At 41.1% G+C, this 13,408-nt stretch overlaps 1 non-coding gene across 1 annotated transcript; it reads left to right on the top strand.

Annotated features, from left to right (window-relative positions):
- Nucleotides 1-301: 301 nt before the first annotated feature.
- Nucleotides 302-373, top strand: Trnah-gug (transfer RNA histidin (anticodon GUG)). Its single transcript has one exon. It is a non-coding gene; the product is annotated as a tRNA-His (tRNA).
- Nucleotides 374-13,408: the final 13,035 nt, after the last annotated feature.

A 13,408-nucleotide genomic window follows, 5' to 3' on the forward strand; every position in this document is an offset into this window, starting at 1 on the left:
CAGGCCTGCGATAGGGGCCGACCGTAGCCAATGAAGACTGTGGCCGGGGGTTCCCCCGGTCTCAAGAATAATTGTGAGGCGCCGGACGATCAACGGTCGTTCTCACAAATTCAGGAAACCATTTACGCTGGCCAAAAATGGGGGGACTCACCAATCGGAGAAAGCGGTGTTGCATGTAATTTTTGCGGTCAGGCGAAATGGAGAGCGGTCTGTCGTGTACGGAGCAGAGTGTTGCAGTCCCCGGTTTACGGGTTTCCAGGCGCAGGGCCTGGAAGCGCCCGCTCGGTTTCGGCACCAATCCGCCGTGATCGTATAGTGGTTAGTACTCTGCGTTGTGGCCGCAGCAACCTCGGTTCGAATCCGAGTCACGGCACCAATGTTAGTTTTTTAGCTGCGTTGTGTTCTTACCCAGCAAGGAAATGCCACGAAACACGACAGAATCCGCTAACAAAGAGTTTTATTAAAGGTAAAGGGACAGAGAGTGAACAGGCCTGCGGGAAACACGTGTGTGGAGAAGGAAGAACCAGGAGCATGGCGCCTGATTTTAAAGGCTGGGCGTGGACAGATCAGCGTCACTACTACACGCAAGCGCGCAGATCACATGGCCACGTTGCGCGCTTACGTGGCCAGTGAAACGTCACGCATCTCGGTCCCGCGAGATGCCCTGACCCGGAAACGGCTATCCTGACCTGGGCCTGGCTAGGTGGAAGTGTCCGCCAGGCATATGCGAACACGCCTGACCGTGGGGGCGTGTTGTAAATCTTTCACTTTTACCTAATCATGTGTGGCAGATGGACGTCACACATGTGCCTTCCTTTGGAAAATTACAATATGTCCATGTGTCTATTGATACATATTCTTCTCTAATTTTTGCTTCTGCCCATTCAGGGGAAAAGGTTAAGGATGTAAAGAATCATTGTCTTCATGCTTTTGCTTACATGGGAGTGCCAAAATGCATAAAAACTGATAATGGTCCCGCCTACAGCAGTACAGGATTTTCAAAATTCTGCCAAGACTTTTCTATTGTTAATAAGACTGGTATTCCTTATAATCCTCAAGGACAGGCTATAGTAGAATGCTGCCATCGTACCTTAAAAACATATTTCTAAAGTAAAAAGGGAGGAGCTAGGGGCTCATCTCTCCTCTCCATATTCTATTCCTTCCCTTGTTTTATATATTTAAAATTTTTTTATCGGTGGATTCTGCTGGAGTATCTGCTGCAGATAAACACTGGAGGGCTTCTGTTGCAAGTAATCCTCTGGTGCGATGGAAGGATCTTTCTACTGGCACTTGGAGGGGACCCGATCCGGTGTTGGTGTGGGCCCGGAGATCTGTTTGTGTCTTTCCGCAGGACAATGAAGTTCCTCTTTGGGTTCCTGAACACTGTGTGTGCCCTGTGGCTGCTGCTGAATCCCAACATAGCAGAGACCTATTGGGCCTTCGTAAAAAACTCTCTCCTTCTAGGCCGGGCGGTGGTGGCGCACGCCTTTAATCCCAGCACTCGGGAGGCAGAGGCAGGCGGATCTCTGTGAGTTCGAGGCCAGCCTGGGCTACCAAGTGAGTTCCAGGAAAGGCGCAAAGCTACACAGAGAAACCCTGCCTCGAAAAACCAAAAAAAAAAAAAAAAAAAAACAAAAAAACAAAAAAAAAAAACCCAAAAAACAAACAAACAAAAAAAACCTCTCTCCTTCTGATGCCAATGGGGATTGAGAGCCCAATACGGCCAGCCTTGGCAAACATTATTGTAAGCCTAGGAACTGTAGCCATGTGGTTGGATTCTTCAGAAGGTAATGTATGGTAACCTTTTTTCAAAAATGTTGAGAATGTGTCACACCTTGGAGATTAAGGATAACTCTGAAGGTCAATGACCTTCATTTGTTAACAGTAGCATGCCAGCTAAGCCTTTTCACATTTTGCAACCCTCTTCAAGCTGGTGTAGTACCTACTTTTCAGGAATGGCTCTGTGCAACATCTATTGGCCTCCTGAAATTCATCTAGCCTCTTTTGTAGACACCTTAAAATTTGTGAGCCTGAATGTAGCCATTTATGAGACCATTAGTTCTGCTCCTTGTTTGCTGTTTTTGTTTTTGTTTTCTTTATGGTTCTTAGTTGTTCTTTTGCAGACCTGCCAGCCTAAGTAGTGCTGGGATGAAGAAAAATGGGCCTTGGTGGTTCGTGTTCCTGGAGCTGCGTCCATGCCAGTGGACCGTGACAGTTAGACACAGATGATGCTCACATGCTCCAGAAGACTCTGACATCGCTGTTGCCATTGTTGCTGTTATAGCGGTGGTGGCCACTGCTGCTACTATTTCTGGGATGGCTATTTCATAATTGGGTTCTACAGCTAGCACAATGGAGATCCTGGCAGCAAAAGTAGCTACCACAGTTAGTTAATCTTTTATTGGGCATGATAAATTTAATTCAACAGTTATATACATTTAAATTGGCTTTGAAAGTTGCAAAAGTTATTTAAACTCAAGTTCCATTTGCATATGGGATACCACCTTACAAGGACTCCAATTTGCAGTAAGGCTCGTTTAAGAAGGGAATGGCTCAATCGCCTTTAGCCTCCTGGCTATGGGTGGGTTAGGACTACTGTTGGTCTTTTCTGGGTCGCACAGATTGCAAGCCCAGCGCCACTTTGAGATCTTTGGCAACAGTTTACTCTACAGCTCACGTGGTTGAGCCTGTATGATAATGAGTATTCAGAGACGGGTAATGCTTGGGGGGCGCTCACCAACCTAAGACAGAGCACTTGCGGGGCCTGGGCAGGTGTCTCCATGACGGGTAAGGTGACCTGCTGACGTGGTTGGATTCTTCAGAAGGTAATGTATGGTAACCTTTTTTCAAAAATGTTGAGAATGTGTCACACCTTGGAGATTAAGGATAACTCTGAAGGTCAATGACCTTCATTTGTTAACAGTAACATGCCAGCTAAGCCTTTTCACATTTTGCAACCCTCTTCAAGCTGGTGTAGTATCTACTTTTCAGGAATGGCCCTTTACAACATTTATTGGCTTCCTGAAATTCATCTAGCCTTCTTGAAGATACCTTAAAATTTGTGAGCCTGAATGTAACCATTAATGAGACCATTAGTTCTGCTCCTTGTTTGCTGTTTTTGTTTTCTTTATGGTTCTTAGTTGTTCTCTTGCAGACCTGCCAGCCTAAGTAGTGCTGGGATCAAGAATAATGGGCCTTGGTGGTTCGTGTTCCTGGAGCTGCATCCATGCCAGTGGACCATGACAGTTAGACACAGATGATGCTCACATGCTCCAGAAGAGACTGACATCATTGTTGCTGTTATAGCAGTGGTGGCCACTGCTGCTACTATTTCTGGGATGGCTATTTCATAATTGGGTTCTACAGCTAGCACAATGGAGACCCTGGCAGCCAAAGTAGCTACCACAGTTATTTAATCTTTTATTTTATTGGGCATGATAAATTTAATTCTACATTTATACATTTAAATTGGCTTTGAAAGTTGTAAAAATTATTTAAACTCAAGTTCCACTTGCTTATGGGATACCACCTTACAAGGACTCCAATTTGCAGTAAAGCTCATTTAAGAAGGGAATGGCTCAATTGCCTTTAGCCTCCTGGCTATGGGTGGGTTAGGACTTCTGTTTGTCTTTTCTGTGTCGCACAGATTGCAAGCCCAGCGCCACTTTGAGATCTTTGGCAGCAGTCACTCTACAGCTCACGTGGTTGAGTCTGTATGATAATGAGTATTCAGAGTCCGGTAATGCTTGGGAGGCAGTCATCAACCTAAGACAGAGCACTTGTGTGGCCTGGGCAGGTGTCTCTATGACAGGTAAGGTGACCTGCTGACGTCCCACACAACCTAAGTCAGAAGCTCATTTTTTAGTAAAAAGGGGGGACCTGTGTGCTCTGGTCCCCCACTGTGAGTGGCTGCCGCCTTGCTTGCCGACCTTGACCAGATGTCCTCCCTATTCAGATTCCCTGCCAGTTTCCTTCTCACCTAACTGATCAATCTGAGGTTCTTTGTTCCTGTATCCTGCATTTGGTGCAAACAGCTTAGATGCAAAAATGTAGCGAACTTCTGCCCTCCTGCCCTCCGGCCCTCCGGGGATCTGCCATTGTGCTGTAACCCTGTATTTAAGGTTTCCTCCCTCTTTCAATAAACGGCATTTGCCTGGCATTCGGCATTTAGCTGTGGCGACTGACTTGCTGTCTCTTTTCCCTTAGCCCCTCACTCGGACATGGTGAACGTGTATCGGTAATGCGGGTGTTGTTGTTACAGTTAAGGACTTGCCTGATCAAGCAAAGCTTTCAGTGTGTTTGCAGGATTTCCCAGCGATGAGGCAATGGGTTGGTTGTACTGGACATTGAGTGTGTAATGAAATGTGCATACAAAGGAACCTGTGCTTTGAATGAGGAACAGGATGTGCTCTAAGAGAGTGGAAGAATGCCTACTAAAATACAAATAAATGTTCCAGCCTAGGGCCCTTTCTGCTGGGTTGGAAGGGCAGAGCTTGAAGGACTGTGCTGTCTAAGTCATTTGATCTCTGGTCATCCAGTAGGGGAGCTGCTAATATTCTGAGGTCCAGCTGGATGGCCCTAGCCAATGAGGAATTCTGGGGAGGCTTAGCAATCAGGAGAAATAGTGGCAGGTAGCTTGTGGGTTCTTTCCAGGATTCTCCTCTGCTTCTGCTGTAGGGAGTTGTAAAAAAGACCACAAGCCATACCATGGTGTGTGTAAGGTGTTCAGAGCAGGTCTGCTGAGCTGTCATTTCTGTTGAGATTTGGATGGACCATGAGGCAGACTGTGGTTCTGTTGGTCCATGTGTTGACCTGGACAGTGGCCCTTGTCCTCTGAGCCTCCCTGTGTATGGATTTCCTGGGGAAGGGGAGACTCTGCAGCCCTGACATGAGAGGATATGATGCTTGTAGTGTCACAGGCACTGCTTTTGGTGTGCAGTGGGAAGACAGATTGAAAAACTGAAGGTCTGGTTTCTAGAAGTTCTGAATATTGCATTCCAATTTCAGGTTTATTTTATAAATGTTACAAATAGTTTAGAAACTGGTAGAAAGATGGTGATGTGGATCACCTGTCAGCAATACATGATTAGAATGCTTTTAAATTTCTGCTACTACCAGCCACAGTGGTGTGATTCGGTAAAGTTTAGTTCCAGGGGACAAAAGGAGTGATCTGCAAAGATTTCTCAGATGTGCATGGTGTTGGGCAGGTAGATATGGCAGAATTCACATCTTGTGCCATAATCCATGTGGCAGAAAGCAGATTTTAAATTATTCTTCTCTGTTGCTTTGGGATTGGGCATCAGTGGGGCTGGGTTTACCTGAAACCACAAAGAGGCATAAGGGGCTGCAGAACCATAGTAAGAGATCACTTCCATTTGCAAAGAGAGCTCTAGATCATGGGGCTTCTGTCTTTGAAAGAAATATCAGTAGCTGGAGGGTCAGAAACAACAGTTTAAGGGTCACTTAAAGTTAATTTTGTGAAAGTTGTGAAGTCTGTGTTTAATTTCTATTCACATAGAATTATAGGTAGCTGGGTGACATTGGTCAAGATCACACTTTTCTTGGTGAAGTTTCCTTTGGTCTTTTGATTAAAAGTTGACTATATTTTCCTGCCTTCATTCCTGGCTTTTTCTCTCTTTCCCCTTTATTCTTTCACAGATATTTTACACATTCTTGATTGTTGTATCTTTATGATAAGTATAGAAGTCATGTCAATCTGTGTACCATTTTTTTTTATAATCCCATTGAAAATTCTGATTGTTTGTACTGTGAATGTAGCTTTGTAATCAGCTTTCCTGTTATAAATTGTTGAGCACTGTTATTGGATGGTATTTATTTTATGGTGCAAGTTTATCATATAGAACATCTTAATTTTGATGCTTCATGTTCCCAAGGATCATTTCTTTACTTTATTTAGATTTTGTTGTTATTGTTTTTGTTAATCTGTGAAAGACTTTTGTTTTATTAGATAAAAGGTATTATGGGTCTTGGCATGTGGCTTAGCACATATTCTTTTTGGTGATGGCCTGAGTTAAGATACCTACAGTTGGGAGGCTCATAACTCTCTGCTATTCCAGATCCAGGGGCTCTGACACCCTCTTTTGTATGTCACCTGTACACATGTGGAAGACATTCTCTTGCACAAACTTATTCAAAAAAGTAGCAGCAAACTTGTTTTCAAAAGTGCTTTTGATTTATAAAACAATTAGAGTAAAACAAGTTTCTTTAAGTGTTCCTTAAAAATCTGTTTTCTTGAATTTTGTTTTAAAACGTTTTTATTTCCTCACTCTGATGCAGACTTACAGGAAATTATCAAACATAGGAAACAAAGTGGTGTCTAAGTGATCCTAACAGACATCTTTTTCTTTATCATAAGAGAATGAGATCCTTTTAGTAGTCAAAACTATTTTCTACAAAGTTAAAACATCAGAAAGCTTCAAGTGAATCTCTTCAATTTTGGTGGAACAGTCCTCCTCTCCCAACCCATTTTCTGTTATTGGAAAAGGAGAGAACCGGAGTGTGCAGGATGAGTTTTGGTCAGTGATTTCTTGGTGTTTGATTTTGATTAGAATCTTGTCATTCTTGTTTAAGGGACCACAATATATATTTATAGGTCTGTCTTTGGGTCTTTTTTTGTTAGTGGTATCAACTATATTGTTAATTTTATCAATTATCTAGTTATATTGCTCATTTTCTGGAAAATGATGAACCTTCACCAATTTTGTATTCAGAAAATTCCTTGTTATGAGATCCTTGTGTTTTTGTTGGTTTGGGAAGTTTCTGTGGAGAGACAGTTTTAGTTTTCTCTTCTTGATGTTAGACGCTTGCCTATTCCCATTTTCTGGCACATCTGTGTTTTCCAGTTGTTGCTATCTTCATGTTTGTGTTTTTGCTGCATAAGTGATTGATAGGATTAATACATTGGCTTTGGATCTTTAAAACCTTCTTGTATATTATTGTTTTTCCTAATTAGCTTCAGCTGTCAACATGACAGCCTATAGTCATCTGAGGGAACATCAATTGAGAGTATGCCTAGATCAAAATATCTGGTTACTGTGTCAAAGAGAGATTGTGCTTTTTTTTTTTTTGGTTTTTCGAGACAGGGTTTTTCTGTGTAGCTTTGCACCTTTCCTGGAACTCACTTGGTAGCCCAGGCTAGCCTTGAACTCACAGAGATCCGCCTGGCTCTGCCTCCCGAGTGCTGGGATTAAAGGCGTGCGCCACCAACACCCTGCGAGATTGTGCTGATTTTGTTTGATGTGGGAAGGCTCTTCCACTGAGTTGGCAGTATCTCTGAGGAAGTGGGCCTGGGCTGGATAAGAGAGCTAGCTAAGCATAAGGCAGTGATAAAGCAAGAGACAAAGCCAGGAAACAATGTTTCCACATGTTCTGCCTTCAGTTATTAGATTGAGTTTCTATCCTAAGCTCCCACAAGGAAGGACTGTGACCTAAGGGTATCAACCAAATGAATCTGTTTGGTACCTGAGTTGCTTTTGGTTAGATAATTTAGTCACAGCAACAGAGAAGAAAGTTGTAACTCAGAAGTGATTTTGTTGCTGCAAAGGATCTGGAAATGTTGATTTTTGGAAAAATGTTGAAGATATCAGGTCTTAATGTGGTGGTGTTGTGTTCCCCAAAATATTGTGCATGCTAATAAACTTATCTTGGGTCAGAAAAGAGAACAGCCACATTATTAAATGTAGAGGATAGGCTGTGGTAGCACACGCCTTTAATCCTAGCATTCCAGATGCAGAAATCCCTCTGGATCTCTGTGAGTTCAAGGCCACATTGGAAACAGCCAGGAATGGTGACTCACGCTTTTAATCCCAGAAAGTGAGCCTTTAATCCCAGGGAGTGGTGGTAGAAAGCAGAATAGGTATATAAGGTGTGAGGACCAGAAACTAGAAGCATTTGGCTGGTTAAGCTTTTAGGCTTTTGAGCAGCCATTCAGCAGACATTGATTCTGGATAAGGACTCAGAGGCTTCCAGTCTGAGGAAACAGGATCAGCTGAGGAATTGGCAAGGTGAGGTGGCTGTGGCTTGTTCTGCTTCTCTGATCTTCCAGTGTTCACCCCAATACCTAGCCTCAAGTTTGATTTTATTAATAAGAACATTTAAGATTCATGCTACATCTTAAGATGTCAAAAGCCTTAGACAGCTAGACACAGAGATAATTGGCTGTTCTTGTAGTTCCTGGAAGATGGGAATGCTGAAAGTAATGACAGACAGTGGAGGTCAAGGTCATAAGATTTTATTGGGCAATAAGCTCTTCAGGAAACCATGGAGTTAGCCTGGCCTACCTTCCTTGAGAGATGTGTCATATGTTTTTCAGGTTAAAGTCCATGGCTCCTGGGGCACAATGTGCCTTCCAGTTCTGACAGACTGATGCACTCCTTCAGGCAGTGAAGCATTCAAGCTGATTTTTGGCTTTCTGTATGATCTTTTTTTTTTTTTTTTGGTTTTTTGAGACAGGGTTTCTCTGTGTAGCTTTGCGCCTTTCCTGGAACTCACTTGGTAGTCCAGGCTGGCCTCGAACTCACAGAGATCCACCTGGCTCTGCCTCCCGAGTGCTGGGATTAAAGGCGTGCGCCACCACCGCCCGGCTCTGTATGATCTCTTAGTAGTCAAAAAGCATGGAAAATTAACAGGACAATTGGTCTTTGTGGTGATATATTGTGTACCCCAGTAAAACTTGCCTGAGGATCAGAGGACAGAGCCAGCCACTAGATTAGATATAGAGGTCAGGCAGCGGTGGCACACACTTTTAATCCTATCACTAGGAGGCAGAGATCCATCTAGATCTCTGTGAGTTCAAATCCACACTGGGCTACAGGAGATTGATCCAGTATAGGAGAGAAACAGAGCCAGGCAGTGGTGGCACATATCTTTAATTCCAGCACTTGAGATCTCATACCTTTGCTTGGGAAGCACACAGGCCATGAAGTAAAATGGCAGGGCAGAGAAAGTTATATCAGATGTGAAGAGATCAGAACTAAAAGCATTTCAGCTGAGACCCTTTTGGGTGAGGACTTAGAGGATTTCAGTCAGAGGATTCGTGGAATTGGTGAGGTGAGACATGGCAGTGCTCTGATCTTTCAGCTTTCATCCCAATATCTGCCTCAGAGTTTTTTTATTATAAAAACATTTAACATTCGAACAACAGGTCTTAGACATTAATCTTGTGTACCCTGTATATAGCTTGACAATTAATTGTATCTTGGAAATTGCCATTGTGTTCTGTTTCTGATAAAGATATAAAAAGTTTGATTGCTTTCAATAAAACAGTCATAGCCTCCTCTTGCTGTGGCCCCTCCAGCCCAAGCCTGGCTTCATTCCTTGTGGCCATATCAGGTGAACTTGGCCTGGTAAGTATGGGCAGGTGCTTAGAAGACTTAATGAAAAAATTAGCTAGAGTTCATTTGTTTGATAGTTTGACCCAAATCTTTCTTATTCTCTCCAAGTCCAGAGAAAGTGGGCAGAATTAAAAAGTAATGGGCTAATTTCTTAGACAAAATATTGTTTTTGTTGGATGGTTATTACTGTTGACTCATTCAGGTCTACAGTGAAAAAGAAACACGTAGAAAGAAATGAAAAGCTCTATTTTGTTGAGAAAAACAGCACTAGGTAATCTCAGATGGCAGTCCAGTGGTGAAAAAGAAGTAAGGATTTTCAGAGATTTTAGAACCATTAAAGGTAAGACCCTTGCCTTTTTTAATTAAAAATGGATTTTCATACATGTTTTGATTATGATTTCCCCATCCCCAATTCCTCCGACATGCTCCCCTCACATCCAAATCTATACTCCTTCTCTCTCTCATTAGAAAAGAAACGGGCATCTAAAAATTCTGTTTGCTTTCTTATACACTGCAGTACCACCTGCATAAGAATAGTACAGCTCCATAGTGGGTTGGGCCCTCCCTCATAAATCATTAATCAAGAAAACACCCTATAATTGAAGGTCATCTTCCCCAATAGTTCTAGCTTATGTCTTCTTGAGGAAAAGCCAACCAGGACAAGGACCATGAGTTAAGTGCCAGCCTGAGCTATGTAGTGAAACCCTATCTGAAAATAAAATCAAATAAAGTAACAAGCTAACTAAATAAACCCTTACAATTCATTTATCTTTTATCATTACTCTTTTCAAATAATTTGGTCCTCATCCCAAGATGTTGGAATGTTTCGTTATGAAAGCATCTATTATTTTTGTTTTTTCTTAAGTTTGGCTTTTAAACAAGTCTGATGATTTTGTTCAGAGGTATAAAGCAGAGAAGGATGCTTTGGATATGGGTAGGATCTGCTCCAGGTGTCATACACTTTGATCTTTGTTCCTAAATCAAATGTCAGGATAATACTGAGGAATGACACCCAAAGTTGTCCTCTTGCCCTCTCAGGAACATTGTACCCCATACACACATGTGCACCTTCATTTGAATACATATGCAAAATAAAAAGAAAAATTAAAGTTTAGGAATAATAAGTGAAAATGTCTAGGAGTTCATTAATATGACTGGTTTTTGTTTCTAGAGCACAAGTTGAATTTTGGAACTTAAGTGGGCTGATTGAAGTCTTAGGGAGGGAATAAGATTCAGAAGAGTCATTTAAGTCAAGAGGGTTAGTAGGAATGATTAAGTGTAAATTAGGAGATAGGAGTGATGTCAATAGGGTACCAGAAAGTGTTTTATCATTAGGGAAATGAAAGAAGAAAAGCATACTACTTGTCTTGTTTTTTTTTGTTTTTTTTTGTTTTTTTTTGTTTTTTGTTTTTTTTTTTTTTGGTTTTTCGAGACAGGGTTTCTCTGTGTAGCTTTGCGCCTTTTCCTGGAACTCACTTGGTAGCCCAGGCTCGCCTCGAACTCACAGAGATCCGCCTGGCTCTGCCTCCCAAGTGCTGGGATTAAAGGCGTGCGCCACCAACTCCCGGCTACTTGTCTTGTTAATGAAAACACATGTGTTCAATATTCTACTGTTTGCACACACACAGATTCCACAGTGCTTTTGTGGAGGGCAGAGGACAACTATGGGGGTTTTGTTTCCTTCTAACATATGTGTCTTGTGGATCAAACTAGTCTTTAGCCTTGATTGCAATGTCCTTTATTGTCTGAGGCAACTCTCAGCTCTTGTATTTTATTACTTTTATTTGTTTGTCAGGGCTAATTTGCATGTGTGTCTAAGGATCTGACTCAGATGGTCCTGCTTGTCTATCTTTAAATATTAATCATACATAGGTTTGCCTGCCATCCTAGGACTTAATGCAGTCCAGCATAACTTTCATTCAGTTCTACAATATATAACCATGTAGATTGCATTTAGGTTTTATTATTTGTGTACTCATGTACAGGTGTCTTGGTGATCATGTGTACTTACAAATATCTTTAATGTTAGGAGAATCAAGATGTTTTGAAATTATTACTTATAATTTTGCTATTGTCCTGTTATCACATTGTTCTATAGGTCATTGTGTAGATACTTAAGCATTTTTCAAGAGAAAGAGTTCAATTTCTGTGTGTTAATTAAAAGCAGCAATGTTTGTTTCTGGTGTGCAGTAACAGTAATTGTACCACATTGGCGTCCTACTTTGTTCATAAAATCTAAGATCTCGTATTGGATAATGTGCATTTTAATGTACATTAATTAGAGTACAAGTACATATATATAAATAGCATTTTTTTTAATTTTTAACTTGTAAGGCTCTTGAGCTTTTTTCAGAGGTACATTCTGTTGCTACTCTGTATTTTATGATAAAATGTAACCAAAATATAAAAAGTAGTGATAATGCAATGATATTTATATCAAAGTATATACCTTTACACTTATTTACATATTTGTAGCAGAGTATATGCCTAGACCATCATTGTGGAAACACACTCCCAGAATGAAGAATATAATACAATTCAAGATTTTAGTCTGCCTTTGAGAGGATATAGAGGAATTGAAAGGGTGGCAGCATATTTTGATACTAAAATGAGTACACAAGCATGCTTCATAATTCCATTTGATTGAAATATATTTTTTCCTCCCCTTTCCAGGAGGTAATGTTTATTTTTGATATTGAGGTGTGTTTCTTGTATGTAGCAGAAGCATGGACCCTGTTTTCATATCCATTCTGTTAGTTTGTATTTTCTTATTGGATAATTGAGACCATTTATATTGAGAGATATCAATGACCAATGATTGTTGATTTGTTCTTATTGTTCCTCTCTCTCTCTCTCTCTCTCTCTCTCTCTCTCTCTCTCTCTCTCTCTGTGTGTGTTTGTGTGTGTGTGTGTGTGTGTGTGTGTGTGTGTGAGAGAGAGAGAGAGAGAGACAGACAGACAGACAGACAGACAGAGTATTGGTTTCCCAGTTTCCCTTCTTTTGGCTTTGCTGGTATGAGATTATTTCCTGTGTTTCCATGGTTGTAGTTACCCTCCATGGAATAGAGTTTTTCTTCTGTAGAGCTGGATTCGTAGATAGATATTGTTTAAATTTGATTTATTATGGAATATCTTATTTTCTCCATCTGTGGTAATTGAACGTTTTGCTGGGTATACTAGTCTGGGTTGGCATCTGTGGTCTCTTATAGTCTGCAGCACATGTGTCCAGGTCCTTGGCTTTTATAACCTTCATTGAGAAATCAAGTGTAATTCTAATAGATTTATGTGTTACTTGGTGTTTTTTTCTTCAGCTTTTTGTAGCATGAATATTAAAAAGTCCTATTAATTAAAAAAAAACCCCATAGACACATATAGGAGTGAAAGCTGAAAGATCAGAGAAACAGAACAAACCAGCCATGTTTTTACCACTACAAAATCCTCAGCCTCAAGAGCATGAGTTCCTATTTCCTCATGCCTTATATACCTTTCTCTGCCCAGACATCACTTCCTGGGATTAAAGGCATGTGTGCTTCCCAGTACTGGGATTAAAGGTGTGTGCCATCACTACCAGGCTCTGTTTCCAGTGTGGCCTTGAACTCACAGAAATCCAGACAAATCTCTGCCTCCCAAGTTATAGGATTAAGGATGTGTGCCACCACTGTCTGGCCTCTATGTCTAATCTAGTCGCTGGCTCTGTTCTCAGATCCCCAAGCAAGTTTATTAGGGTACACAATATATCACCATAGCTTTTAATATTCTTTCTTCAATATGTTTAATGTTTAGATTATTATGTGGTGAGGGGACATTTTTGGTTCAATCTCTTTGGTGTTCTGTATGCTTCTTTTACTGTGATAGGCCTTTCCTCCTTAGGTTAGAGACATTTTCTTCTATTATTTGGTGAACATATTCTCTGTGCCTTTGACCTGAGTTTCTTCTTTTTCCTGTATTCTTTATTATTCTTGTAGATTTCCTGTATTTTTTTAGGAATTTTTAAAAAAATTTTCTTTGACCAATTTATCCATGTCTTCTATCTTAACTTTAATGCTTGAGATTCT

The sequence above is a fragment of the Peromyscus eremicus genome, chromosome 23 (genome assembly GCF_949786415.1).
Source record: "Peromyscus eremicus chromosome 23, PerEre_H2_v1, whole genome shotgun sequence".
In the NCBI taxonomy this organism is placed as follows: Eukaryota; Metazoa; Chordata; class Mammalia; order Rodentia; family Cricetidae; genus Peromyscus; species Peromyscus eremicus.